Here is a 27269-nt window from a genome sequence, read left to right as displayed (position 1 = left end):
GTTTAACTCAAATAATGCCAGATGGTGTCACTGCTCTATTCAAAACATTCTAATAAGTTTGAATCTCACTCAAAGTAAATTCTGAAACTCTAGATATGTCTTTAAGAAATTTCATGAGCTAGATACTGCTATCTCCTTAACCCCCTTTTCTCATACATTTAAGGCACTGGTCTCTTTGTAACCTCATGAATTCAATAAGCATGCTTCATCTTCGTACATTTTCAATTGCTCTTCTTTCAACTAGAAGGCTCTGTATCTAGATATTCACATAACTCAATGCTATTCATCTTTCAGAATCTATTCAAATATCACATTATTATAGAAGTCTGTGTTGAGTATTATTTAAAAGACCACCCTAACCGGTTTGGCTCAGTGGATAGAGCATCGGCCTGTGGACTGAAGGGTCCCAGGTTTGATTTCTGTCAAGGACATGTACCTTGGTTGTGGGCACATCCCCGCAGGGGGTGTGCAGGAGGCAGCTGATCAATGTTTCTTTCTCATCAATGTTTCTAACTCTCTATCCCTCTCCCTATCTCTCTGTAAAAAAATAATAAAATACAATTTTTAGAGAGCAATATGCTTATTATCATCCTCATTATCCTTGTCTAATTTTAAAGGCAATAATCACTAATGTAAACTGTATAAATTTGCCTATTTTTGTCTTCTCTCACCTAGAATGTAAGTTTCAATGGATCATAGCTTATCTCTAATACTGTATTGCCCATAATAGGAACTCAAGTACTAATCTATACTAATCATAGAGGAATATGCAAATTGTCTGGGACACCATCACAGTAACAGTAATGACCGAATAGCAGGCTGCGTGGGGCAACCATGCCAGCAGGGGGGTTAGTGAGGAATGACCAAATGACTGAACAGCAGACTGCGTGGGGTGATCAGGCTGGTGCGGGGGGAGGGTGGGGAACAGTTAGGGGAGATCAGGTCAGCAGGCAGAGGCAGTTAGGGTGATCAGGCTCTTGGGGGGGCAGTTAGGGGCGATCATGCAAACAGACAGGTGAGCAGTTAGGATTAGGAGCCAGTGGTTCTGGATTGTGAGAGGGATGTCCAACTGCCGGTTTAGGCTCAATCCCCAAGATCAGGCCTAAACCAGCAGTTGGATATCCCCTAATAGGGTGCAGACTGGGCTAAGGGGACCCCCTGCCATGCATGAATTTTGTGCACCAGACCTCTAGTAGTTAAATAAAGTAAATTTAGAGAATCAAAGATAAATGCTACACAGTCCCTGTCGTCAACAAAATGACATGACATTTAAGACAATATTTCCTCTTCCGTTACTCTTTTCCAATTTTGACATTTTAATAAGCGAGCTAATGAAAGAAATGTACTTGCAGAGAAAACTACAATTCACTCTATAATTTTATTTTAAGGAAGTGTTTGTTGTTATGCATCATGTAATAAATTTTGTCAGCAGACAGTACACTAGACAAACATAATCTAAATATATATTTGTTATATAATTTCTACCTGCTCATAAATATAAATTCATTAAGAATAAATTAGGGTGATCCTATTAAGAAAAGTAATTACATTTTACCCTTAGGGCAAATGAACAGTTTATAAGACAACAATATTAAAAGTACCTTAAATATTTAGCATTTCCAATGAGAAAGGGTGGTTCAAATGCAAATAAGTACCTGTGTTCCTTCAATAAACTTAATTTTAAAGAAGATAAGTTAAGCATGAGTCTATATCAGTAAAGAAAATGGGAAAGAAGAAAAGATATAACCAAAATCAAACTATTGAGTAGTAATGGTATGCCCAGACCCCACAGAGCAGCTGTGACAACAAACCACCATTATCAATAAAAACAGGTATGTGTGGCCCTAGCTGGTTTGGCTCAGTGGATAGAGCATCAGCCTGAGGACTGAAGGGTCCCAGGTTTGATTCTGGTCAAGGGCACATGCCTGGGTTGTGGGCTTGATCCCCTTTAGGGGATGTGCAGGAGGCAGCCAATGAATGATTTTCTCTCATCATAAATGTTTCTATCTTTTTTCCCCTCTCCCTTCCTCTCTGAAATCAATAAAGATATATTAAACAAACAAACAAACAAACAAACAAACAGGTATGTGTGGAAATAAAATCCAACATCAAAATGACCACCCTTGTCTGAATATATTGAGCTAGTTAACTAAATTTGACATATTTATTTGCTAATGTATTGAACTAATATTAAAAAATCAAATGAAATTTTACACTGTTGGTAGTGAAGTCCCAGTTCCATATCACAACTCAAATGCAAGAATGGTGACCAGACTTATTTACCTACTTGCAAAATATACGAAGTTTCCTCTTTGATGAAAATTGACCAACTCAAAGGAAAAAAAAAGTGCAGTTATTCATCAGGAATAGTCTATACGTTAAAGTATTTAACTCAACTCACAATGAAGTTTATCAGCAATAATAACCAAGAGTTCTCAATTAATCTTATAGTACATCCTCTTACATATAAGAAAAATGTCAAAAATCATCTGACATTTTAAGAAGAGGATTTAAAGCTTCCATATTAAAAATCAGGGACAAACAAAGTAAACAAGAGGAAAGTGAATTGAAGGCAGAAGCAGAAGACATTTTTAAAAACAAAGAGTAAAAACCAAAAAATAATGAATGTACTCAGGGAGTTGAAAGATGATATTAAGTCCATTAAATATCTAGTAGTAAGCTTATAAAAGGTTGCAGTCTTAAAACAGGAAATGGCTCTTGTAAATTAAAGAAATTACAATAAATTTTTAAAAAATCCCAGGGAATAGAACAATAAATAAGCATATGAAATAGAAGAAGAGAGTGTGTGAGTAAGTGTGAAAACAGGAGAGGAGTGAGGAGAAGAAATGAAAGAAGGGGGAAAGGGACGAGAAAGTAAGACAAGAGACCATAAGGAATGGTTCTAGGTGATCCATCACAGTAAATTCCCGAAAGAGAGATTAGAAAGGTACATATTATCTGGGTGTGTTTACTTATCACCATGGGGAAAAGGAGTGGGGATTAAAAGGAGTGGTTTCCAAGTCAAACTTTCTAAAGAGAAAAAAAAAATATTTACACTCTGCCACCAGATGTTTAGTGCAATATGAACTACCTTTTAATAATTTAAATGGTCATAATCTTACTTAAGAAGATAAAATTTTAATTTTTTGTTAAAAAATAAAAGTTTAGCTTAGCAATTTAAAAATGACATGACAAAACAGCCCCCCCACACAAATAGGCTATAAATTTAAAATACATACATATACATTGTGTTATAAATAAATATCCTATCTAATAAAAGAGAAACATGGTAATTAGCATACGACCGCTACCCTTCCCATTGGCTAATCAGGGTGATATGCAAATTAACTGCCAGCCAAGATGGCGGCCGGCAGCCAGGCAGCTTGAAACTCACATGAGGCTTGCTTGCTTCAGTGACGGAGGACTCCAACATTCCCTGCCTGCCTTTCCGGCCTCTGAACTTGCAGTTTCAAACATCATAACAAATATAGAAGCTAAACAAACTCCAGAAAGAAGCTTTCAGCTGGCCGGGATCTCAGAGCTGGAGTTATACATTGTTTCGATTATAGAACCCAAACAAACCAGATGCCTGCTTTCAGCAGCAGAGGCCTCCGAGCTGGAGCCAGAGCTAAAGCTGGCCCAGAATAAAAAAAAAAAAAAGAAAAAAAGGAGCGGCTGGGAGCTTCAGTCACTCTCCAGCCTGAAAACAGCTCTCAGCCCCTCACCCAGACTAGCCAGGCACCCCAGTGGGGACCCCCACCCTGAAGGGTGTGTGACCAACTGCAAACAGCCATCATCCCCTCACCCAAGCTGGCCAGGCACCCCAATGGGGACCCCCACCCTGATCCAGGACACCCTTCAGGGCAAACCAGCCGGCCCCCACCAGTGCACCAGGCTTCTATCCTATATAGTAAAAGGGTAATATGCCTCCCAGCACCAGGATCAGAGGAGCCGCGAAGCCTCCAAGCACCGGGATCAGCGGAGCCGAGAGGCCTCCCAGCACTGGGATCAGTGTGACAGGGGGCAGCGCCCAAACCCCCTGATCGCCCTGTGGCTCTGTGTGTGACAGGGGGCGGGGCCACAACCTCCCTATCCGCCCTGCTTTGTTCGTGACAGGGGAAGGCGCCCCAACCTCCAGATCAGCCCTGTTCTGTGCCTGATACGGGGGAGCTCCCCAACCCCCTGATCCCCCTGCGGCTCTGTGTGTGGCAGGGTTAGTTGCCCCAACCCCTGATCCGCCCTGCTCTGTGTGTGACAGGGTGCGGCGCCCCAACCCCCCTCCCCCCACGGGCCCTGCTCTGTGTGTGATGGGGTAGTGCCATAACCTCCCCATCGGCCCTGCCCTGAGTGTGACAGTGGCGGTGCCCCAACCCCCTGATCCATCCTGTCCTGAGTGTGACAGGGGGCGATGCCCCAACTCCCCCATCGGCCCTACTCTGTGAATGACAGGGGGGAGCTCCTCAACACCCTGATGGGCCCTGCTCTGTGCATGACAGGGGGTGGTGCCACAACCTCCCCATCGGCCCTGCCTTGAGTGTGACGGGGGCGGTGCCCCAACTCCCCAATCGGCCCTACCCTAAGCGTGACTGGGGGTGGCATCGCAACCTCCCAATCTGCCCTGCTCTGTGCATGACAGGGGGCGGCGCCCCAACTCCCCAATCGGCCCTGCTCTGAGCCCTAGCAGGGGCTGCACCTAGGGATTGGGCCTGCCCTCTGCCACCCGGGAGCAGGCCTAAGCCAGCAGGGCATTATCTCCCCAGGGGTCCCAGACTGCAAGAGGGCACATGCCGGTCTGAGGGACACCCCCTTCCCCGAGTGCACAAATTTTTGTGCACCGGGCCTCTAGTATTTTAATAATAATGATGATTTTATTTTTTGTTTTGACAGTTGGAGTCCTGGTACTATATACAGATTCAGATAAATCTGGTACTAATTGATTCATTCAATTCTCTTTGTGCTCCAGAATATCAAGAACTCTATTTGTTAGTCTACAAATTTACATCCTATTTTTGTGTTCTTAATATATATTAAAATTATAAATATTAGAAACATCTACTAATAGTGTTCCTATTATTTGGCATGCTCAGTACTTTATATAAATTACATATAAATCTTGAAACAGCAATAAAAAATAATACAGTAGCCCCCCTCCCCCAGTGGGATACTTGCAGGGGATATGTTCCAAGACCCCACCACCACCACCACTGGATATAGGAACCATGGATAATACCAAACTCTCTATAATCTATGTTTTTCCTACACATGCATATCTGTGATGACGTTCAATTTATAAATTAGGCATAGTAAGATATTAACAGCAATAACTAATAACAAAATGGAACAACTATAACAATAGATTGTAATAAAAGTTATGTGAATGTGGTCTTTCTCTCAAAATATTATTGTACCATGCTCACCTTTCTTCAATTTGAAGCTCACTGAAACCACGGAAAGTGAACTCATAGATCAGAAGAAACTAGCATATTTAGTCTCTCTCCTTGCAATGAGAAAGCTGAATTTTGGGTTGTTTATGTAACTTGTTAGACTTTAGTCATCTGATAACTGGCAAAATCAGTATGTTGAAACAAAATTAGTATTGATAACTTTTGTGTCCTTTCCCCCCTAAAGTTTAAATATATATTTGTATTACATTCCAATGGTCCTATGTATAACTTAGCATAGGTTACCTAAATTTCTTGATTCCTGGCCTATTTTCAAATAAGGCTGTAAATTCAAGAATTATGTATTTGCACCACCTTTACCCTTAACATGAAGCACAAATGTTTGTTTTTCAAAAATAAATCATGCTTAATAATTATTACTACAGTAAATATACTAGTACTAACAGCTGTTTTCCATGGGTTGTATATTCATTGATACATTTAGTTGTATATTCATTGATACATTCAATTTTCAAAACACTCTTAGAGGGAAGTTGCTGTTATTATCAACCACATTTTACAGATGATGAAACAGAGATATGGAGAGCTTGAAAAAAATCTCCTAAGGTCATATACATATCATGTCATAGGCCTGCAATTTTAATGTAGCTGCTCTTGATTATACACATACAGAGAATAATTTTCAAACACAATAAGTATTTAATAACAGAATTAACATGGTATAGGAATGCCCTTTGCAGGAGTATTTGTATTAAAATTTTAGATATCACACTACATTTTTGACCATAAGATTCAAGAAAATGTCATTCCCTCCCTAGTGTCCTCCATGCTTATTCAATATATTTATGCTTTAATATATATATATAGAAGATGACTGAAATAGTGAGTATGGATAGGCCATAAAATGGTAATAGAGCAAATAAAATAGGCATTATTAAAAAATGTGAAATAAAAAGTTTTGGTGTGAAGGTCAATGGCACATAATATAAAGAGTTGGAAGTAAAGAGAAAAAGAAAGTTACATTATCGTCATTAACATACAAAATAAATTATAACTTCAGAAAACTGTGGAATAGTGGAATATTTTCAATTATATGTGACAGACGATAAATAAGTTTTAGTAGCAACTTTTGGATTTAGTAGAACATTGGAAAATAGAAGTATGCATGGTAAATAGCTTCCTGACTTACTAGAATGTAAGCCAAAGTAAGAAAATAATTTAGACTTTGTAATAGCAGAATGAAAGGGGTTAGTGTTTAAAATTCAAAAAGTGAAATTTACTAGCACTTACCAATTGTATTAATGCAGAACTAAATGAAGGATAATTATGAAAATGCCTAAATAACCTATTTTCTACCTAGGTAAAAAGACTGTTGTACAGAGGTGGCTAGGTGGTCTGCTATAAATAAGTGCATGCTATCTGCCAAGCTTTCTACTAGCATTAAGGCAAACACTAATGATGCTTTCTACTTTCAAGTTCTTGATACCTCCATAGAGACACAAAATAGACTGGCAAAATTACACACGAGGACATATATAATTGGGTCAAATGAAAGCATTTAGGAATTACGACATAGTATTCAGAGAAAGATAACAAGAGGCATGCTTTATACATTTCAGAGCTACTGAATAAAATTACTCTTTCAAAAAATATTTTAAAACCTTACTTTGAGAACCATGAAGACTATTTGCAAGGGAAAAAATGAAAATATATATATGAAAGGGTTTATAGGTAGTGAGTACTTACACTATTCTAAGCACTTTACAAGAAGTACTTTATTTCATCTATTCATTTAATCTACACAAAATCTCTGGGTATCAATATCCATTTCTACAGTTGTGTATAGTACAATTAGCAGAGCTTTAAGATCAGATTGCCAGTAAATAAATGGTAGTGCCAGGGTTTGAACTCTGATGTAAATAACTTAAAAAATATTATACAACACTCATATGAAAATTAGCTCTTATGTTCTGAAGTATGAGAAAACAATTTAGAACAACTACATATTTTAAATTAACAGAGATTAATTTTGAGACCAATAGGCTATTTTTGTCTTTACTTCTCATGAAAAATGAACAACATTCTGAGAAGGAAGGTATGGTTGTTGTAAAAGTACAGCTAATTTTGGAAATGATTACAAGACGATGAGAGACACTCTAGGCCAGTGGTTCTCGTAATTTAGTTGCATCATAAAAACCTGGGGGCTAAAATGTGCATTTCTAACCAGTTCCAGGGGATATGATATTGCTGGCTTAGGGACATCACTGAGAACCATCACCACTCTAGGCAACAAGTCAAGAAACATCACAATAATAGTCATCTGCCCTAACCGGTAGGCTCAGTGGATAGAGTGTCGGCCTGTGGACTGAAGGCTCTCAGATTTGATTCCGGTCAAGGGAATATGCCTTGGTTGCGGGCACATCCTTAGTAGGGAGTGCACAGGAGGCAGCTGATCGATGTTTCTTTCGCATTGATGTTTCTAAATCTCTATCCTTCTCCCTTCCTCTCTGTAAAAAAAATCAATAAAATTTATTAAAATAATAATAATAATAGTCATCTGGGCTTTCTACTGCCTTGGGGCTTCTTAGGCAAGGGAGTAAGATTTGGGGTGATATTATCTTACTAGAGGCCCAGTGTGTGAAATTCGTGCATGGGGGCAATCAGGGCTTATCAGGGCTAACTCACCCAATCCCAATTGAGGCTGGGGCGGCCAGGTCCTGCCGGCTGCTGGCCAGGGCCTGCCAGCTCCCGGATGGGGCCTGGGGACCTGCCAGCCAGGACCTAGGGGGCTGCAGGCCACTGGCTGGGGCCTGCCAGACAGGAGGAAGAAGCGGGGAGGGACTGTGGGAGGTTTGCCAGCCGGGGGGAGAGATCAGAAGGTTGGTTGGCCATGGGAGGTTGGCTGTGGGAACACACTAACCACAATGGGGCAGCTCCTGCATTGAGTGTGTCCCCCCTGGTGGTCAGTGTGCATCATAGCGACTGGTTGACTAGTTCTGTTCATTCTAGTAGTTCCATCATAAAGGTCACTTAGGCTTTTATATAGATACTAGAGGCCGGGTGCACACAAATTTGTGCACTCGGGGGGAGGGGAGTTCCCTCAGCCCGGCCTGTGCCCTCTCGTAGTCTGGGAAACCTTGGGGGATGACCACCTGCTGGCTTAGGCCTGCTCCCCAGGGAATTGGGCCTAAGCTGGCAATCAGACATCCCTCTGGAAGCCTGGCATCCCTTGGGGGATGTCCACTTGCCAGCGGGGAGCAGACCTAAGCTTCAGTCAGACATTCTTAGCGCTGCTAAGGAGGCAGGAGAGGCTCCCACCACCACCACTGTACTGGCAGCCATCAGCCTGGCTTGTGGCTGAGCAGAGCTCCTCCATGTGGGAGCTCACTGACCACCAGAGGGCAGCTCCTGCATTGAGTGTCTGCCCCCTGGTGGTCAGTGTGTGTGTCATAGTAACCAGTCATTCCCAGTCTTTCTGCTGTTAGGGTCAGTTTGCATATTACCCTTTTACTATATAGGATAGAGGCCTGGTACACGGGTGGGGGCCAGCTTGTTTGCCCTGAATGGTGCCCCTAATCAGGGTGGGGGTCCCACTTGGGTACCTGACCAGCCTGGGTGAGGGGTTGATGGCAGTTTTCAAGCTGCCTGCACCACCTTTAGGGTGGGGGTCCCTACTGGGGGGCCTGGCCAGCCTGGAAGGGGGCTGATGGCTGTTTTCAGGCTGCTCGCACCCCCTTTAGGGTGGGGGTCCCCACTGGAGGGTCTGGCCAGCCTGGGTGAGGGGCTGATGGCTGTTTGCAGCTGGTCACACCCCTTTCACGGTGAGGGTCACCACTGGGGTGCCCGGCCAGCCTGGATGAGGGGCTGATGGCTGTTTTAGGCTGACCACACCCCCTTCAGGGTGTGGATCCCCACTGGGGAGCCTGGCCAGTCTGGATGAGGGGCTGAAGGTTTTCAGGCTGGCCAAGCCCGCCAGCAACGGAAGCTCCCAGTCTCTCCTTTTTTTTCTTTTTTTTATTCTGGGGTTTGTTTACCTTCTATAATTGAAACTTTGTTGCCACTCCAGCTTTGAGGCCCCGGCCAGCTGAAAACAGGTATCTGGGGTTTGTTTAGCTTCTATAATTGAAACATTGTTGCTTTCTGGCTCAAGCTGAGCCTCGGCAGGCGGGGAACCTTGTCTTCCTCCATCACTGGAGCAAGCAAGCCTCTTGCTCGCTTCAGCTGCGTGGCTTTCAGCCGCCATCTTTGTTGGCAGTTAATTTGCATATCACCCTGATTAGCCAATGGGAAGTGTAACGGAGGTACAGTTAATTACCCTTTTTGTCTTTTATTAGATAGGACTAGAGGCCCAGTGCACAAAAATTTGTGCACTTGGTGGGGTCCCTCAGCCTGGTCTGGCCCTCTCGCAATCTGGGACCCCTCAGGAGATGTCCACCTGCTGGTTTATGCCTGCTCCCTGGGGGATTGGGCCTAAGCTGGCAGTTAGACATCCATCTGGCAGCCCGGGGGCCCTCGAGGGATGTCCACTAGCCAGCGGGGAGCAGGCCTAAGCTGCAGTCGGACATCCTTAGTGCTGCTGAGGAGGAAGAAGAGGCTCCTACCACCACCACTGTACTGGTGGCCTTCAGCCTGGCTTGTGGCTGAGCAGAGTTCCCCCTGTGGGGGCGCACTGACCACCAGGGGGAAGCTCCTGCATTAAGCATCTGGCTCCTGGTGGTCAGTGTGTGTCATAGTGACCAGTGTTTCCCAGTCGCTCTGCTATTAGGGTCAATTTGCATATTAACCTTTTATTATATAGGAGTGACTGGCCAGTCTGGGTGAGGGGCTGATGGCTGTTTGCAGGCTGGCCAAGCCCCTCATCAGGGACCCTCACCCCATGGGGGTGTGGCCAGCTTGGGTGAGTGGCTGATGGCTGTTTGCAGGCTGGCCACAGCCCCTTCAAAGTTGGGGGTTCCTGCTGAGGTGCCTTGCCATTCTGGGTGAGTGGCTGATGGCATTTTGCAGGCTGGCTAAGCCCCTCAGCGGGGACCCTCACCCCATGATGTTTGGCCAGCCTGGGTGAGTGGCTGAATGCTGTTTGCAGGCTGGCTCCAGCCCCTTCAGGGTGGGGGGTCCTGCTGGGTTGTCTTTCCAGTCTGGGTGAGTGGCTGATGGCAGTTTGCAGGCTGGTCAAGCGCCCCAGTGGGGACCCTCACCCCATGAGGGTGTGGCCATCTTGGGTGAGGAGCTGATGGCTGTTTGCAGGCTGGCCATGGCCCCCAGCCACCCAAGCTCCTGGTGGAGGCTGGCTGGAAGCAGGTATCTGGGATTTATTTTTCTTCTATAATTGAAACTTTGAGCAGAGTCCACAGCCGGCTCAGGGAAGGAGGGAAGCTTGGCTTCCTCTATCACCCAGGCAACCAAGCCTCCTTCTTGCTCCAGTTCCATGGCTGTGGGCCGCCATCTTGGTTGGGTTAATTTGCATATAGTCACTCTGATTGGTTGGTGGGTGTGGCTTGGGGCATAGTGAAGGTACAGTCAATTAGCATCTTTGTCTTTTATTAGTGTAGATTAGAAGCCTGGTGCATGAAATTAATGCACGGGAGGGGTGTCCCTCAGCCAGGCCTGCAACTTCTCCAATCCGGGACCCCTTGGGGCATCTTCAACTGCTGGTTTAGGCCCAATCCTACAAACCTACAGTCAGACATTCCTCTTGCAATCTGGGACTGTTGGCTCCTAACCACTCGCCTGCCTGTCTGCCTGCCTGATTGCCCCACCTCTGCCTGTGTTCCTAATCACCCCTAACTGCCTCTTCCTGCCAGCCTGATTGCCCCTTAACTGCTCCCCCCTGCCGGCCTGATCTCCTCCTAAGAGCTCCCCCTGACGTCCTGATCACCCACTAACTGCCCTCCCCTGCCAGCCTGATCATCCCTAACTGCTCACCCTGCAGGCCTGATTGCCCTTAACTGCCTCTGCCTCAGCCCCCGCACTGTGGCTTTGTCTGTAAGGATGTCCAGAAGATGTCTGATCTAATTAGCATATTATCCTTTTATTAGTATAGATATAGATTGATTATAACAAAATGTACTACATTTCAATCCAAAATTTTTAATTAAATTAAGTGATAAAGTTGGCAATCTAATTTACTATAATGGATCTGAATTAATATATAAGTACTGTTTTAATTCCTGAGACACTAAAAACAATATAAATATATTACTAGTCAGCAGAAGAAAATGTCCTGTCTTTAAAACTGCATGTCATTACTGTTCAAAATACTCTCATTCTCTCAGGGAAGGATAAACATGGCATGCATAATTTTTTGAAAGTTCATGTTTCGATTTTGAATATACTTTTTATTTCATTTGAATACATTCAGTAATTCCAAATAAAATTCATTCAGTAAATCTAATAAATATAGCCACACATCTTACTTTAATCTGCATTCCCTTAGAGAGATCTCTGACATTTATGCAGTATAGGAAAAAATATGAGGCAGATGTGAGAAAGCCTTCCTTTATTCATTTCCTCTCTATTCCATTTTATATTTTCTCAATAAAGCATGGATATGATTAAAGATTGCTTAACAAACTAAATATTTTTATGAAATTAAAGCAATTCATTTTATTTATTGAGAATAATATAACACATCCTATAAAATTAGATTATTTAAACAATTTTTAAGCAGCAAATATAACAGCATTTACTGTTGTACATAAAAATATGTGATATTGTATAATATAATCAAATGCTGTCAAAAAAAAGTTTATTTAATTTGGAGAGTATTGAATGACTATCAAAAATGTGCATACTCCTTAAGAACTGAGTAAATCTTAAACATGCAAATAACTGTAATTTCAAATTGACTTGGAAAAAAATAGGAATGTCTTTGCAAGTATTGTGTTAACATAAATGAAAAGAAATGTTTTATTGTGTAGAACCATATTAAGTGTGTATTTATATAATTCTCTAAGTAAAGTTTTCCTGGTGTGTCATTTCATTCTTTTAGAAAACAGAATAGACCACCAACTTACACCATGCACAAAAATAAACTCAAAATGGATAAAGGACTTAAACATAAGACAGGAAACCATAAAAATATTAGAGGAATTCACAGGCAGAAAATCTCAGACATATGCCGAAGCAATATCTTCACCGATCCAATTCCTAAGGCAATGGAAACTAAAGAGAAAATAAACAAATGGGACTACATCAAAATAAAAAGCTTCCGCACAGCAAAAGAAACCATCAACAAAACAACAAGAAAGCCCACTGCATGGGAGAACATAGTTGCCAATGTTATCACCAATAAGGATTTAATCTCCAACATTTACAGGGAATTTAACAAAAGAAAGATAAACAACCCAATAAAAAAATGTGCAATGTACCTAAATAGATATATTTCAAAAGAGGACATAAGGAAGGCCAAGAGATATATGAAAACATGCTCAGAGTCACTAATCATCCGAGAGATGCAAATCAAAATGACAATGCAGTACCATCTCACATCTGTAAGAATGGCTATCATCAACAAATCAACAAATGACAAGTGATGGCGAGGATGTGAGGAAAAGGAACCCTCATGCACTGTTGGTGGGAATGCAGACTGGTGCAGCCACTGTGGAGAATAGTATGGAGTTTCCTCAAATAACTAAAAATGGAACTCCCATTTGACCCAGTGATCCCACTTCTAGGGATAGATCCCAAGAAACTAGAAACACCAGTTAGAAAGGATATATGCACCCGTATGTTCATGGCAGCATAATTCACCATAGCTAAGAATTGCAAACAGCCTAAGTGCCCATCAGTAGATGACTGGATTAAAAAACTGTGTTACATCTACACAATGAAATACTATACTGCAGTAAAAAAATAAAAAAAAGAAGGAATTCTTATCATTTGCAGCAGCATGGATGGAACTGGAGAGCATTATGCTAAGTGAAATAAGCCAGTCAGAGAAAGATAAATACCACATGATCTCACTCATTTATGGAATATAATGATCAATATAAACTGATATACAAAGACAGATCCAGAGACAGAGAAGCTTTGATTAGATGCTCACACCTAAGAGGGAAGGTAGGGGAGGGTGGGGATAAGGTGGAGAGATCACCCAAAGGACTTGTATGCATGCATTTAAGCCTAACCAATGGACACAGACAACAGTGGGGTGAGGGCATGAGTGGGGGGGTGGGGGGGCCTTAGGGGGATAAGGACTCATAGGTAATACCTTAATCAATAAAGAAAAAATATATAAGAAAAAAGAAAGAAAACAGAATGGGATTAAAAAATGTAAATGTTGCTTTCTGATATGATTTTCTAAATAAATGGTTTAATGCTTACAAAGGAGTTAAGTTGGAGATTTCCAGCCAGAAAATGTAATTCTGAATGCCAAGTGCATGGTATGTAAGCTCTTCTGCTTTAAATGTCAGGGCTGTTCACCTGTATCACGTACTGGACTGATAAAAGCAGACAAGGAAATGGAAAACAAAAATGAAATCAAATATGACATATGGAAGAACAGAGCAGAGTACTGTGAAAACTTACATCCTTCATGGAAAAAAATACTTAAATTTCTGAAAATGGGTTAAATTATTTTTTACATTTTATATTTATCAGGACATAAAATTATAGAATTATATTAATAAAATAGATTTTACAAAACTCGATTTTTAATAAAATGAAATTTAATTCTTTTTATTATGCAATCAAAAGTTAAAAACAAGTTTTCTAGGAAAGAAATATATAATAATTATTTTGTTTTTTAATTAACTATGATTTTCTTTCTTGCCTTTTCTCCTCTTTCTTGAACATGAGAAATAACACTTATTTTATCAAAGTTTTATGAGATCAGTACTTATCTGGCATACTGCTGGTTGGCAACATATTTCACTTTAGTAAAAAAGATCAGAGAATGTTTACTCATTATATAGCACCACTTCAAGTGGGATGTAAATCTTGCGATATAAACTACAACCTAGCCATTCAATATTTTTTATACATAAATTATGCCTTAGATGTTGGATCACAAAATTATTTTTAGTTTTTTTTTCATATGTGTTCCTGACACTATAACATGTGAGAAAAATATTGAGGAGAAGAAATGGAAGACACATTTGAAAGAGTGGTGTAATCCACTCTATGAATATGTGGGTGATAAAACCAGAAAGAAATGGGAATATTTTTATTCACTTAGAAAAATATAAAATCTCAAATATAATCTCCATACTTACTTTATCTCCTATATAATAAGATATATTATCCTCATCTATCCTATATACTAAAAGGGTAATATGCAAACTGACCCTAACAGCAGAACGACTGGGAATGACTGATCACTATGACACACACTGACCACCACGGGGCCAGATGCTCAATGCAGGAGCTGCCCTCTGGTGGTCAGTGTGCTCCCACAGGGGGAGCTCTGCTCAGCCACAAGCCAGGCTGATGGCTGCCAGCACAGCGGTGGAGGTGGGAGCCTCTCCCACCTCCTCAACAGCACTAGGGATGTCCAAGTGCAGCTTAGGCCAGTTCCCCTGGGAAGCAGACCTAAGCCAGCAGGTGGTCGTCCCCCAAGGAGTCCAGACTGTGAGGGCACAGACCTGGCTGAGGGAAACCCTCTAGTGCACAAATTTTTGTTCACCAGGCCTCTAGTTATATATAAAAAGCCTATGGTCATCATGGCCATCACACCGTAATGACCGATCAGCAGGAGGCTGCATGCACGGGGTGGGCGGGGCTGCATGCTAGGTGAGGCACATGCAGATGGGCAGGTTTTTGACTCTGGAGGACTTGACCAGAGGCGGGGGTGTGTTTCTGGGTCCTGCCGGGGCAGCGGGAGGGTTTCTGGGTCCCACCGAGCCCTGGGACTCTGGGCCCTGGGTTTTGCACAATTTCATGCACTGGGCCCCTAGTTTTATAAATAATGCCCTTAATGTTTAGGGCAAGTGGTCCTCAACCTGTGGTTCATAACCCCTGAAAATACATCCTGCATATCAGATATTTACATTACGATTCATAACATTAGCAAAATTATAGTTATGAAGTAGCAACAAAAATAATGTTATGCTTGGTGGTCACCACAACATGAGGAAGTGTATTAAAGGGTTGCAGCATTAGGAAAGTTGAGAACCACTGGTTAGGCACTTCCAAAATTGCACTTTAATTTTACAGAACAAATTTTGCTTAATTTTAAAAGAACATCTTACTGTAGTTGCTAGATATTGAAATTTGCTTAATATATTTAACTATAGGCCCGGTGAATGGATTAGTGCATAGGTGGGGTCTGGCCGGCACACCACAAATCAGAGGGGGGCGATTGAGGGCCAGCCGGGGGAGGGGCCATAGGTGGTTGGGGGGCTGGCCCCGCCACCTGATCAAACTCCCAGTTGAACTCCAGGTAGAACTCCTGGTCGAGGGGACAATTTGCATATTAGCTTTATATTATATAGGATATATTAAAAATGCTTCTTAAACATATGAAAAATTAGTTTAAATAAAAATTCCTTGGCTTCTCTATTATAAAGTAAACTAGAGGCCCAGTGCACAGAAATTCATGAACTCGGAGGTAGGGGGTGTTCCTCAGCACGGCTTGCACCTTCTTGCAGTCCTGGACCTCTCAGGGGATGCCCACCTGCCAGCCTAGGCTCGCTCCCCAGGGAATTGGGCCTAAGCTGGCAGTCAGACATTCCTCTGGCAGCCCGGGAGCCCTCGGGGGCTGTTCGACTGCAGCTTAGGCCAGCTCCCTACAGGGAACAGTCCTAAGCCGCAATTGGACATTCTTAGAGCTGCTAAGTAGGAGAGAGAGGCTCCTGCCACCACCACTGCACCCCCAACTGGGTTTGGGTCTGAGCAGAGCTCCCCTTGTAGGACCACATTGACCACCAGGGGGAAGCTACTGGATTAAGCGTCTGCCCCTGGTGGTCAGTGCACGTCATAGCAACCAGCCGTTAGGGTCATTTTGCATATTACCCTTTTATTATATAAGACTAAAGGCCCGCTGCACAAGAATTTGTACACTCGGGGGGGAGAGAGGGTCCCTCAGCTCGGCCTGTGCCCTCTCGCAGTCTGGAACCCCTCAGGGGATGACCACCTGCTGGCTTAGGTCCACTCCCTGGAGGATTGGGCCTAAGATGGCAATCAGACATCCCTCTGGAAGCCCAGCAGCCCTAGGGGGATGTCCACTTGCCAGCGGGGAGCAGGCCTAGCTGCAGTCAGACATCCTTAGCGCTGCTAAGGAGGCAGGAGAGGCTCCCACCACCACCACTGTACTGGCAGCCATCAGCCTGGCTTGTGGCTGAGCAGAGCTCCTCCCATGTGAGAGCGCCCTGACCACCAGAGGGCAGCTCCTGCATTGAGCATGTGCCCCCTGGTGGTCAGTGTGTGTCATAGTGACCAGTCATTCCCAGTCCTTCTGCTGTTAGGGTCAGTTTTCATATTACCCATTTACTATATAGGATAGAGGCCTGGTGCATGGGGGGCAGGGCAGCTGGTTTGCCCTGAAGGGTGTCCCGGATCAGGGTGGGGGTTCCGCTTGGGTGCCTGGCCAGCCTGGATGAGGGGATGATGGCTGTTTGTAGCTGGTCACATCCCCTTCAGGGTGGGGGTCCCCACTGGGGTGCCTGGCCAGTCTGGATGAGGGGCTGATGGCCATTTTCAGGCTGGCGGGTGACTGAAGCTCCCAACCTCTCCTTTCCTTCTTCTTTTTTTTTTTTTATTCTGGGATTTATTTACCGTCTATGGCTGTCACTGGAACTGAGAGCCAGCTTTAGCTCTGAGGCTTGGCTCCAGCCCTGAGACCTCGGCTGCTGAAGGCAGGTTCTGGGTTTGTTTGGCTTCTATAATTGAAACACTGTTGCAGCTCCAGCTCTGAGGCCAGGCTGGCTGAAAGCAGGTTTCTGGGGTTTGTTTAGCTTCCATAATTGCAACATTGTTTCTTAGAGTGCAGCTCAGAGGCCGGCAGTGGCAGGTGGGGAACCTTTGCTTTCTCCATCACTGGAGCAAGCAAGTCTCCTGTTCACTTCAGCTGCGTGGGTGCGGGCCGCCATCTTGGTTGGCAGTTAATTTGCATATCACCCTAATTAGACAATGGGAAGCATTTTGGAGGTACGGTTAATTACCATGTTTGCCCATTATTAGACTAGTAGCCCGGTGCACGAAATTCGTGCACTGGGGTAGGGGAGAAGGGGCCTCTCAGCCCTGCCTTCACCCTCTCCAATCTGAGACCCCTCAGGGAATGTCCAACTACCTGTTTGTGCCCACACTTTTAACAGATAACAGCTCCATTGTTTCTTTTTTATGCTTAAAACCATTGGAATTAGTAGGTATTCAAAGTGTGTATACTTTTTGGGGGGACACCCTGTATATCTCTAGTCAGCGGTGAAAGAAACCAACAGCAGATTTGGAACCCCCAGACAGGGAACCTCGCTCACTTCCCACATGTCTCCCCACTTCACTTTCCATCTTCGTGGGCAGCAGGAGAATCAACGTTTTCTCTCATTAATTCAGAAAAGCACGTCCTGTCACTCGCTGCCCGGCAGGAGTGCGCTAGGCCCCAAGCAAGCGAGGCTCAGTCAGGGCAGCCTTCGCTCATGGGTGCTGGCACCCAAAGTGCACATTCCTCCTCTACAGTCACCCCGACTATCCCACTGTTTCACTGAGAGGACGGAATTTCTCTCCGCCTCTGAGTTCTTGATCTTGAACGCTGACCAAAGGCAACTCAGCGAGGGCCACCTGTGCCCACCAGGTGTGTCTATCTGCACTTGCTCCTGCCTCAGCACCTGCATTAACTCCCCAGAGGTGATCCCGTATCTGCACTGGCCTCCCTGGGACCAGGGCATCACCACTCCGCCCTCTCACTGTCATCTCACAGGCACCCACCCTCAGCACCCAGAACACCCAGACACTCTCCAAAGGACCTGAGAGCATCAGAGGGGATGTGTGCACATCCTGTGGGGGTGTTAGGCATGCTGGGTTGATGGAAGTGCGGTGGAGAGGTGGGGGGAACTTATGCACCCCTTGGTTTGCAACTGTTGCAGGTGTGGGAGGGTGACAGTGTGCTGGGGGATGTTCGCATGCCAGCGGGGATGTGCACACCCGAGACCTCTGGCTTTGCAGATCCGCAAACCCCCGTGATGCAGCCAGGAGGACATCAGTCTGGCCCGCCACGGTGGCTGTCCCTGAGATCCTGCACCTTCTGGGCCAGGAGGTGGATCTTGCGCAGCCACTCCTGGGTGCTGATAATCTGCAGGTGCTACTTCAGCTCAGCCTGCAGGCTCCGCTTGACACACTCACAGCTGTCACCGCCGCCATGTGGGGAGTACAGGCCATCCTTCGCCGGCTTGCCTCCCCTGTCCAGAGGCTCTCTGCACTGCTCACCTGCCCAGAGTGACTGGGGCTGGGCGGAAGCCAGGCATCCTGCCCTGCCCAACCCTGGCCGATCCGCCCCTGTGCAAGCTGCCGCCCTGCTGGAAAGGGTCACGGATCTGGGTCCCGGGACCATGGACAGCCTCAACCGCTGCCCACTGCCCGGCAGGGTCACAGATCTGTGTCTTGGTCCCGTGGACAGCCTCAAGCACTGCCCCCCACCCGCCAGGTCACGGATCCGGGTCCCAGACTGCGGACAGCCTCAAGTGCTTCCCCCTGCCCGGCAGGGTAATAGATCCAGGTCCTGGGACCGCGGACAGCCTCCTGCAGTGCCCCCCGCCTGCCAGGTCATGGATCTGAGTCCGGACCGTGGACAGCTTCTAGCACCATCCCCTGCCCGCCCAGGTCACAGATCCAGGTCCCAGACTGCGGACAGCCTCAAGCACTGCCCCCCTCGTGCCAGGTCACGGATCCGGGTCCCAGACTGCGGACAGCCTCAAACGCTGCCCCCTGCCTGGCAGGGTCACAGATCCGGGTCTGGACCATGGACAGCCTCAAGCACTGCCCCCCGCCTGCCAGGTCACGGATCCAGGTCCCAGGACAGCGGACAGCCTCCCGCGCTGCCCCCCACCTGGCAGGGTCACAGATCCGGATCCAGACCATGGACAGCCTCAAGCACTGCCCCCCACCCATCAGGGTCACAGATCTGGGTCACGGGACTGTGGACAGCCTCAAGTGCTGCAGCCTTGCCCACCAGGTCATGGATCCAGGTTCCAGACCACAGACAACCTCAAGCACTGCCCCCCACCCATCAGGGTCACAGATCCAGGTCCCGGGACAGCGGACAGCCTCAAGCACTGCCCCTCACCTGGCAGAGTCACAGATCGAAGTCCCAGACTGCGGATAGCCTTACCCGCTGCCGCCTGCCTTCAGTATGCAAATGAGCCGCCATCTTGTTGCTTCAGGGTAGGGGTCCCCACTGGGGTGCCTGGCCAGCCTGGATGAGGGGATGATGGCTGTTTGCACCCCCTTCAGGGTGAGTGTCCCCACTGTGGTGCCTGGCTAGTCTGACTGAGGGGCTGAGGGCCGTTTTCAGGCTGGCGGGCGACTGAAGCTCCCAACCTCTCCTTTCTTTCTTTCTTTTTTTATTCTGGGATTTATTTACCTTCTATGGCTGTCACTGGAATTGAGAGCCGGCTTTAGCTCTAAGGCTCGACTCCAGCTCTGAAGCCTGGCTGGCTGAAAGCAGGTTTCTGGGGTTTGTTTAGCTTCTATAATTGCAGCATAGTTGCTTAGAGTGCAGCTCAGAGCTAGGCAGCGGCAGGCTGGGAATCTTGGCTTCCTCCATCACTGGAGCAAGCAAGCCTCCTGTTTGCTTCAGCTGCGTGGCTGCCGGCTGCCATCTTTCTTGGCAGTTAATTTGCATTTCACCTTGATTAGCCAATGAGAAGCATTTTGGAGGTACGGTTAATTACCATGTTTGTCTATTATTAGATAGGATAGGATAGGGAAGGTCCAACTTGAATAAAATATATCTTCAAGTGAGATAAGTTGCTTATTAGACATCCCTATTTTATCCTTTTTGTTTTTTTTCTGGCAGCAGAGTTCCATATATATGTTCTCATGAGGATATTAAATAAGTAAAATTTGTATGCAAGCTTTATTTTTATTTCTTTAACATTAATGATGACCTAGTGAATGTACATGAAAGTGGAGGATTTAGTAAACTTTACTGCCTCCTTTTTCCTCTCTCTTTACTTTAAACATTTAGTGGTATTTGATTTTTTGTTCACTCTCAAATAATATATTTCTTTTTCCCTCATGTAGTTCTCTCTTTTCTGTCTTTTCTTTCACTCACTAACAAAAATTAACCTCTCTCTCCCCTCCAACGCCTGCCCCCAATCCAAATGTCTGGAGTTCTAAGTTCTTTTTCTGTGCATGTTTTTCTCATAGTAAGACACCTTTCACAGAACTTCCATCCACCTAGGTTTTTGAATGCCAGTTTCTTGTCCTCAACTCAGCAAGTCCACAAAGATCACCTATGCACCCATCTGCGATCCAGAGAGCAGAACGTGCTTCCTGACAAAAATCGGAACATTCATAAGGTTCCCTTCATGTGTCCTCCTCTGCTCAGGGTTCACGGCAATTGCTTCTTTTGTGCAATGACTGAAAACTATTGTTTCATATATTTTGTCCAATTTCTGTTTGTTTAAGATTAAAGGTTACATGTAGTCCCTGTTACTTCATCATGCACGGAGCAAAAGTCCACATTAATTTTTCAAATTTCACCACAGAATTATATTGTATAGTTGGCATTAAGAATCACTCAATAAGTGCACTTTCTTTCCAAATAAAGGAATTTATTTTATGCTAAAATATGAGATACATTAATTGTATAGCTATCCCTTCAAATTGTATCCAATTTCAGCTTATCTCAAGAGGGTGATTTAGGGATGTTTTTCTTTGTTTATTTTATTTTTTTTAAATTTAATTAACCTTTTATTTCTTTTAACTGTGTAGTTTCTTATTTTTTGAAGTTCAGTCGTTATGTTAGCAGCATTGGCATTAACTGAGAGCTTATTAACAATTCAGAATCTCAGATCTGCTGAGTTGGACTCTGAACATTCACTAGATCCTCCGGTGAAACCTGAGCACCTTATTTTCTGAGAATTTGTGATTATATATATGGCAAAACTAATGAAAACTAAGCAAAATTGACATGTGAGGAATTAAGATAATTAATAAGACCTTTAAAAGACTGACTGAAGGGTAAAGTTGTGTGTGTTTTGGCTGTGCTGATAGTGTATGTGCTCCTGCTCTAATGTTCTACAGCAATTTATAGAAAAGTTTCCGCTAAAGTGATAAAGTGGTTATCAAACTAAATATCACATCGTGGGAAGGGAGCTCTAGCTCCTGCATTTTATTTTGTGAGTCAGTTCCATTGTATAGCCCAACGGAAACATGCTGTCTTTTTCTAATAATAATTTATTCTGCCATTTAGTTCCATTTAGTGTCAGGTTGTGTTAGAATTGTTAGAGTACACATAAGCCAGTTCAAGGAAAGAATGGTCATTCCTTAGAAATAATTGACAAAAAATAAACCTTCCCCACTTTGCAGGAAGTCAAAACACATCAATAGTTATGTCACTTCTGCAGTGCTTCTGAAATTTTTATGGAATACTTTAAATGAATAGGAGACATCACATTCATTGAAAGAAAAGTAAAATACTTTTAAAAGATGAATGGAAATGTATTCTTTATTGTAAAGGTAAATTTAGCCAGGTTTTTTCCTACATAGTTCTTTCAATTCAACAAATTAAATAGTTAAACATGTTTTAAATATTTATTTGGAGCAAGGTATCTGTTGGGGGCTGACATGAAGATATATAGCATAATAACAGTTACTTTATCAAAAAACTAACACATTGGTAGGAGAATATGAGGTATCAACAAGAGAAAATTTAATGCAAAGTAAAGCAAGTGCCATTAAAGAATATAGATGGATTTTTAAAAAGCATCATTTAGCCTTTTTTAAATGTATATTTTTATTGATTTCAGAGAGGAAGGGAGAGGAAGAGAGATATAGAAACATCAATGATGAGAGAGAATCATTGATCTGCTACTGCCTGCATGCCCGCCCGCCCCCCCCCCCCCCCCCCCCCGCCACACTTCATTTAGCCTTGACATTAAAAGGAAGTTCATGGAGAAAAGCTAAAATGTGACCAGGTGCTAATGATACCAGGCTGGAATTCCCAGTGGAGAGTGTAACATTTGGAAAAGTCTAATGGTAGGAAACCACAGAAATGGTTTACCTGGATGGTTATATAGGAACTAGGGGGAAGAAAAATTCTAAATGATATATTGGGTAGGGCTAAATTAGGGGAGGGAGAATTTGTATGCAATGTCATTGGAAACTTTTTGAGCAAGGGAGGGACAAAAGTAGTGACCTGTTCAGTAAGCTAAAACATTATACAGGATGAGTTAAAGAAATAGGGAGATATTTAGAAGGCCTGCAGAAATCTTTGAAAGATAATAATTAGAATAGAAAGGAGGAATTATGTATGAGAGCTGTGGTAGAGGTAGATGCTACACCAATTTAAAAATAATTGGATAGAAAGAAATTCTTAAAGCATCAAGAGTCATTCAAAGGAATCTAGTCATTTTTCTTAAGAGAGTTCCATTTGTAGATATTGGAAAGTAAAGAACTGATTGCATTGGAAAAGAAATTTGGGGCATGCTGAATTATGATGCTGCTGGAACATTTAGGGAGAAATTTGGAAGAGGCAGGTGAAATGTATGTCTAGATTTAACAGTAAAATTAAAGATGTGTCAATTTAATTTTGCTTATTTCTGTAATGTGCAAAGTCTGTATGTACATAGAAGAGGTAATAGTTAAAGACATGGAATTGCATGAAACCAAGGAAATGTATGAGAGATAGATGGAACAAAATAAGAAGTAAATTATAAAGCATAGTTTTAAAAATAGAAAAATGCAAACAATAGAAGGTAGTAAGGGAAAAAAAAGTGTGTTCCAAAAGATAGAAAAGGGTCAGGGAAAAAACAATGAAACAAAGAAAGAATTGCAATATGTATTAATAGTTTCAAGTATTTCAAAAAGATCAAGGAGAACTAGATAAAAGAGATTATTATTGAATATAGACAAGTGTCAGGCATGTGTTTGGACTTCCCCGATAGTATCTCTGAGATAAAATTCCTAGTATTCAGGATAATCTCCCACTTTACGGTCAGATTATCTCATCAATAACCTTATTTTTCTGTGCAATGTTTGGTTCTAGCAGTACCAAGATTTACGTTTCAGTGAATAACCCGGGTATGGGAATCTAAGGGAAATTATCCTCAGAATTCTGCTTACCACAATTTAAATATTTTTCTTTCAGGTTTATATAACTTTTTGTGTCCATATTATGTTTCATATTCCATCTCCAGTATTAGGCAATCAATTTCTTATTTCAGATACCTCATTTTCAATATCTAAGTGAACATTTGTTCATGCGGTCTTTCTAAGTCATACTTGGTACTAAAAGGCTAAGGAGGACAGCTACTTCTAATAAGTTTACAAAATGCTCTCTGCTTCAAGTTGTAAACCTAAGATTGACTTTCTTATCATAAGGAGTTCAAAGAACATAGTTTTAGTTTCCCACCCCAAACTGGGTCTCCTTTCTCCGTGACCTGTTCAGTGAACTATGGACTTACCACACTCGGCAAAGAGAATTGCCCCAACGACTTCTTATGAAGTAAACAAAATCTAGTAAAAAAAATGTATTTCAAATGCATTAAGAAAGACTCCATGGTTGATGTTACCTCCCTCCCCAAAAACAAAGAAAGAAAACCTTTCAGTAAAAACAGTGCTTCTCTCTAACTGGACCAGCGTGGATACTATAGTGCTATGTGAGCGAGGCCTTTACGTTCCCACATCCCTCCCTGAGGCCCCCTGCAGTGTGTGCACCTGCTTAATCAGGTATGTTCCTTATGGAGGGAAACGTGTCTTAAATTAGGGTCTGAGAGAGTCCAGGAGAATGAGGTTGGGAATACAAGGCACGCCTTCCTGGTATAAAAATATCCACATTCTCAGAAAGTTCAGCAGAGAAGAAGTAACATTTCATCATGGGAAAGTGTAGCTTAGCTACTCTGTCCACAGCAAATTATAGCCTCTCCGCTGTTTATAGCTCTTGCCCCATTATTAAACAGCAGTTTTCCACATTACATCCTTTCATACAAATTTGCTGCTCTGCATATTATTTTGCTAAAATCCAATTTCAGAAAGAGAAGAAAATAAACAGCGTACCCAAAGTTGCCATGACAAACTCTTCTTAATAAACATATAGATGTTCATTTATTCCTCTACTGTGTTCTTGGTCTCACTTACTGCTTCACCCCAAAATTCAACTTCATCTTACTATTCACCATATGGCTATTCCCTCTGCCTACCATCTGACAACCTCACATCTTATATGATAAGCAACAGTATCAGTTCTACTTTATTTCTTTCACAGTGAGAGTAGAAAACCAAGGTTAAGAACATTTTAAATCCATAGAATATCCCCAAAATGAAGCTGAAGTCATAGACCATGAAAGAAAGTGGGGAAAATATTTATTAATAAGTCAGGTATTTTATCTGACATCTATAAGCTAGAACTAAAAAAATGAAGACATATGGAAAGTATTTTATTTAATGCAACAGCTAATTTTGAGTACTTACTATGTCTACCAGGGGTGGGCAAACTTTTTGACTCGAGGGCCACAATGGGTTCTTAAACTGGACCGGAGGGCTGGAACAAAGGCATGGATGGAGTGTTTGTGTGAACTAATATAAATTCAAAGTAAACATCTACACTAATAAAAGAGAAAAATGGTAATTGGCGTACGACGATACCCTTTTCATTGGCTAATCAGGGCTATATGCAAATTAACTGCCAACTATGATTGGCAGTTAACTGCCAACTAAGATTGGCAGTTAACTGCCAACTAAGATTGGCAGTTAACTGCCAACAAGATGGCGGCTAATTTGCATATGTAGGCACAATGCAGGAAGGCGAAAAGGAAAGAAGGAAGAAGCCCCCTGCCACTGACAGTGATTGGAAACCCAGGGGGGAGCTAAGAGCTGGGGGGCAGCCATGATCGGAGAATCAGGCGCCTTTGCCGCCCTGGCCAGTGATAGCAGGAAGTAGGGGTGGAGCCAGCGATGGGAGCTGGGCACGGTCGAACCTGGCAGTCCCAGGAGCTAGGGGTCCCTTGCCTGGGCCTAAAGCGAAGCCCATGATCGCGGCGCCCCCCGCTGCCACTGCAGGTCCCCGCTGCCCGGGCCGGACGCCTAGGCCAGAGGCGTTAGGCCTGGGCAGGGGCGGAGCCTGCAACCGCGGGGAGCTGGGGGTCCCCTGCCCAGGCCTGACACCTCTGCCGGAGGCCTCAGGCCTGGTCAAGGGGCCGATCCGGTGATTGGTGATCGGAGGGTGATGAGGGTCAACTCCTCTGGCTGAGGCATCAGGCCTGGGTGGGGGGCGGAGCTGGGGATTGGGGGGATATGATGGTCCCCTTGCCCAGGCCTGAAGCCTGGGTCAGAGGCGTCAGGCTTGGGCGGGGGGTGGAGCAAGCGATCAGAGGGAGATGGGGGTCCCCTGTCCAAGCCTGATACCTCTGGCGGAGGCGTCAGGCCTGGGCAAGGGGCCGATCAGGTGATCAGAGGGTGATGGGGGTCTACGCCTCTGGCCGAGGCATCAGGCCTGGGCTGGGGGCAAAACCAGTGACGGGGGGATGTGAGGGTCCCCTGCCCAGGCCTGACGCCTCTGTCAGAGGCATCAGGCCTGGGCAAGGGGCCGATCCTGCGATTGGAGGGTGATGGGGGTCAACGCCTGAGGGCTCCCAGTATGTGAGAGGGGGCAGGCTGGGCTGAGGGACACTCCACACACACACACACACACACACACACTGCACGAATTTCGTGCACTGGGCCCCTAGTCATTACATAAAAGGGTACGGTCTTTTTTTTTTTTTTAGTTTTATTCTTTTCAAACGGGCCGGATCTGGCCCGTGGGCCGTAGTTTGCCCACGGCTGCCTAGACACTGCAGTTTACTTATATCAAGAAAGTTACTCTTTCCAACAGGCAGTTTATAATCTAGCTGTTGAGAAAAGAAAGGAAGATAATTCATAATAACAAATGAGGAGCCAAATAAGGAAAGGAGAAAAAAGTCAAATAATAGTAAATTTGTTGGGAATGACAATGAGAGAAGATGGTTCCAGGATATTTAGAACTGATTCTTCCAAAAAATATATCTTTGAGGATTCTTGCTAAGTGGCCAGTATCCATTCTTGCAGCCTGCTCCTGCAAGTCCTTTTGCAACAATAGAAATTAGACAAGTGCAGCTCTGATTAAAATAGAAATGCTTTATAATTTACATTCTGCATACTCCTATACAGAATGAAGAACTTTCCAGAGCAGTAAAGAGAGGTTTCAGAGGCTGGCAAAGACATTTAAAACTTTCAAGGGATGTTGTTCATTTTACTTGTCCCAATATCAATATATTTTCCAATCTAAATTATCGGTCTGTGGTGAAGATCAAAATTAAAAACACAGTCCTCACTTGTGTGCCCTGTGGTTAGAGCATCAGCCCACACACAGAAGGGTCTCCAGTTTGAATCCAAGAAAAGAGTATGTACCTGGGTTGCAGGTTCCATTCCTGGCCCCTGTTGGGGCCAGTGCAGGAAGTAATCAATTGATATCTCTCTCTCTCTCTCTCTCTCTCTCTCTCTCTCTCTCTCTCTCTCTCTCTCTCCCTCCCTCCCTCCCTCCCTCCCTCCCTCCCTTTCACTCTGTAAAAACCAATGGAAAAAATACCCTTGGTTGAGGATTAACTATATACATGTTACAAGGTGCAATGTGATGTCCAGATAGTTTTATTAAGGCATTTCTCCTTTTGTTGAACCTGTAAAGCCTTTAAATATAAATTTAAATTGGCAAATTTAAAATTGAGTATCAATTACATATTAAGTAAAATTGCTATGACA

General features: G+C 43.9%; 1 pseudogene across 1 annotated transcript in view; it reads left to right on the top strand.

The window, feature by feature from the left end:
* LOC308513736 (phosphoglycerate kinase 1-like) overlaps positions 1–27269 on the top strand; it is a 168270-nt pseudogene that overhangs the window by 114079 nt on the left and 26922 nt on the right. The window contains exon 3 of the transcript in view: positions 21284–21386. The product of the transcript in view is annotated as a phosphoglycerate kinase 1-like (transcript). The remainder of the gene's footprint in view (positions 1–21283; positions 21387–27269) is intronic.

This window comes from Myotis nattereri (genome assembly GCF_964212035.1).
Source record: "Myotis nattereri genome assembly, chromosome: 2".
NCBI classification, from domain to species: Eukaryota; Metazoa; Chordata; class Mammalia; order Chiroptera; family Vespertilionidae; genus Myotis; species Myotis nattereri.
The sequence above is the reverse complement of the archived record's forward strand: the minus strand, read 5'-3'. Positions and strand labels throughout refer to the sequence as shown.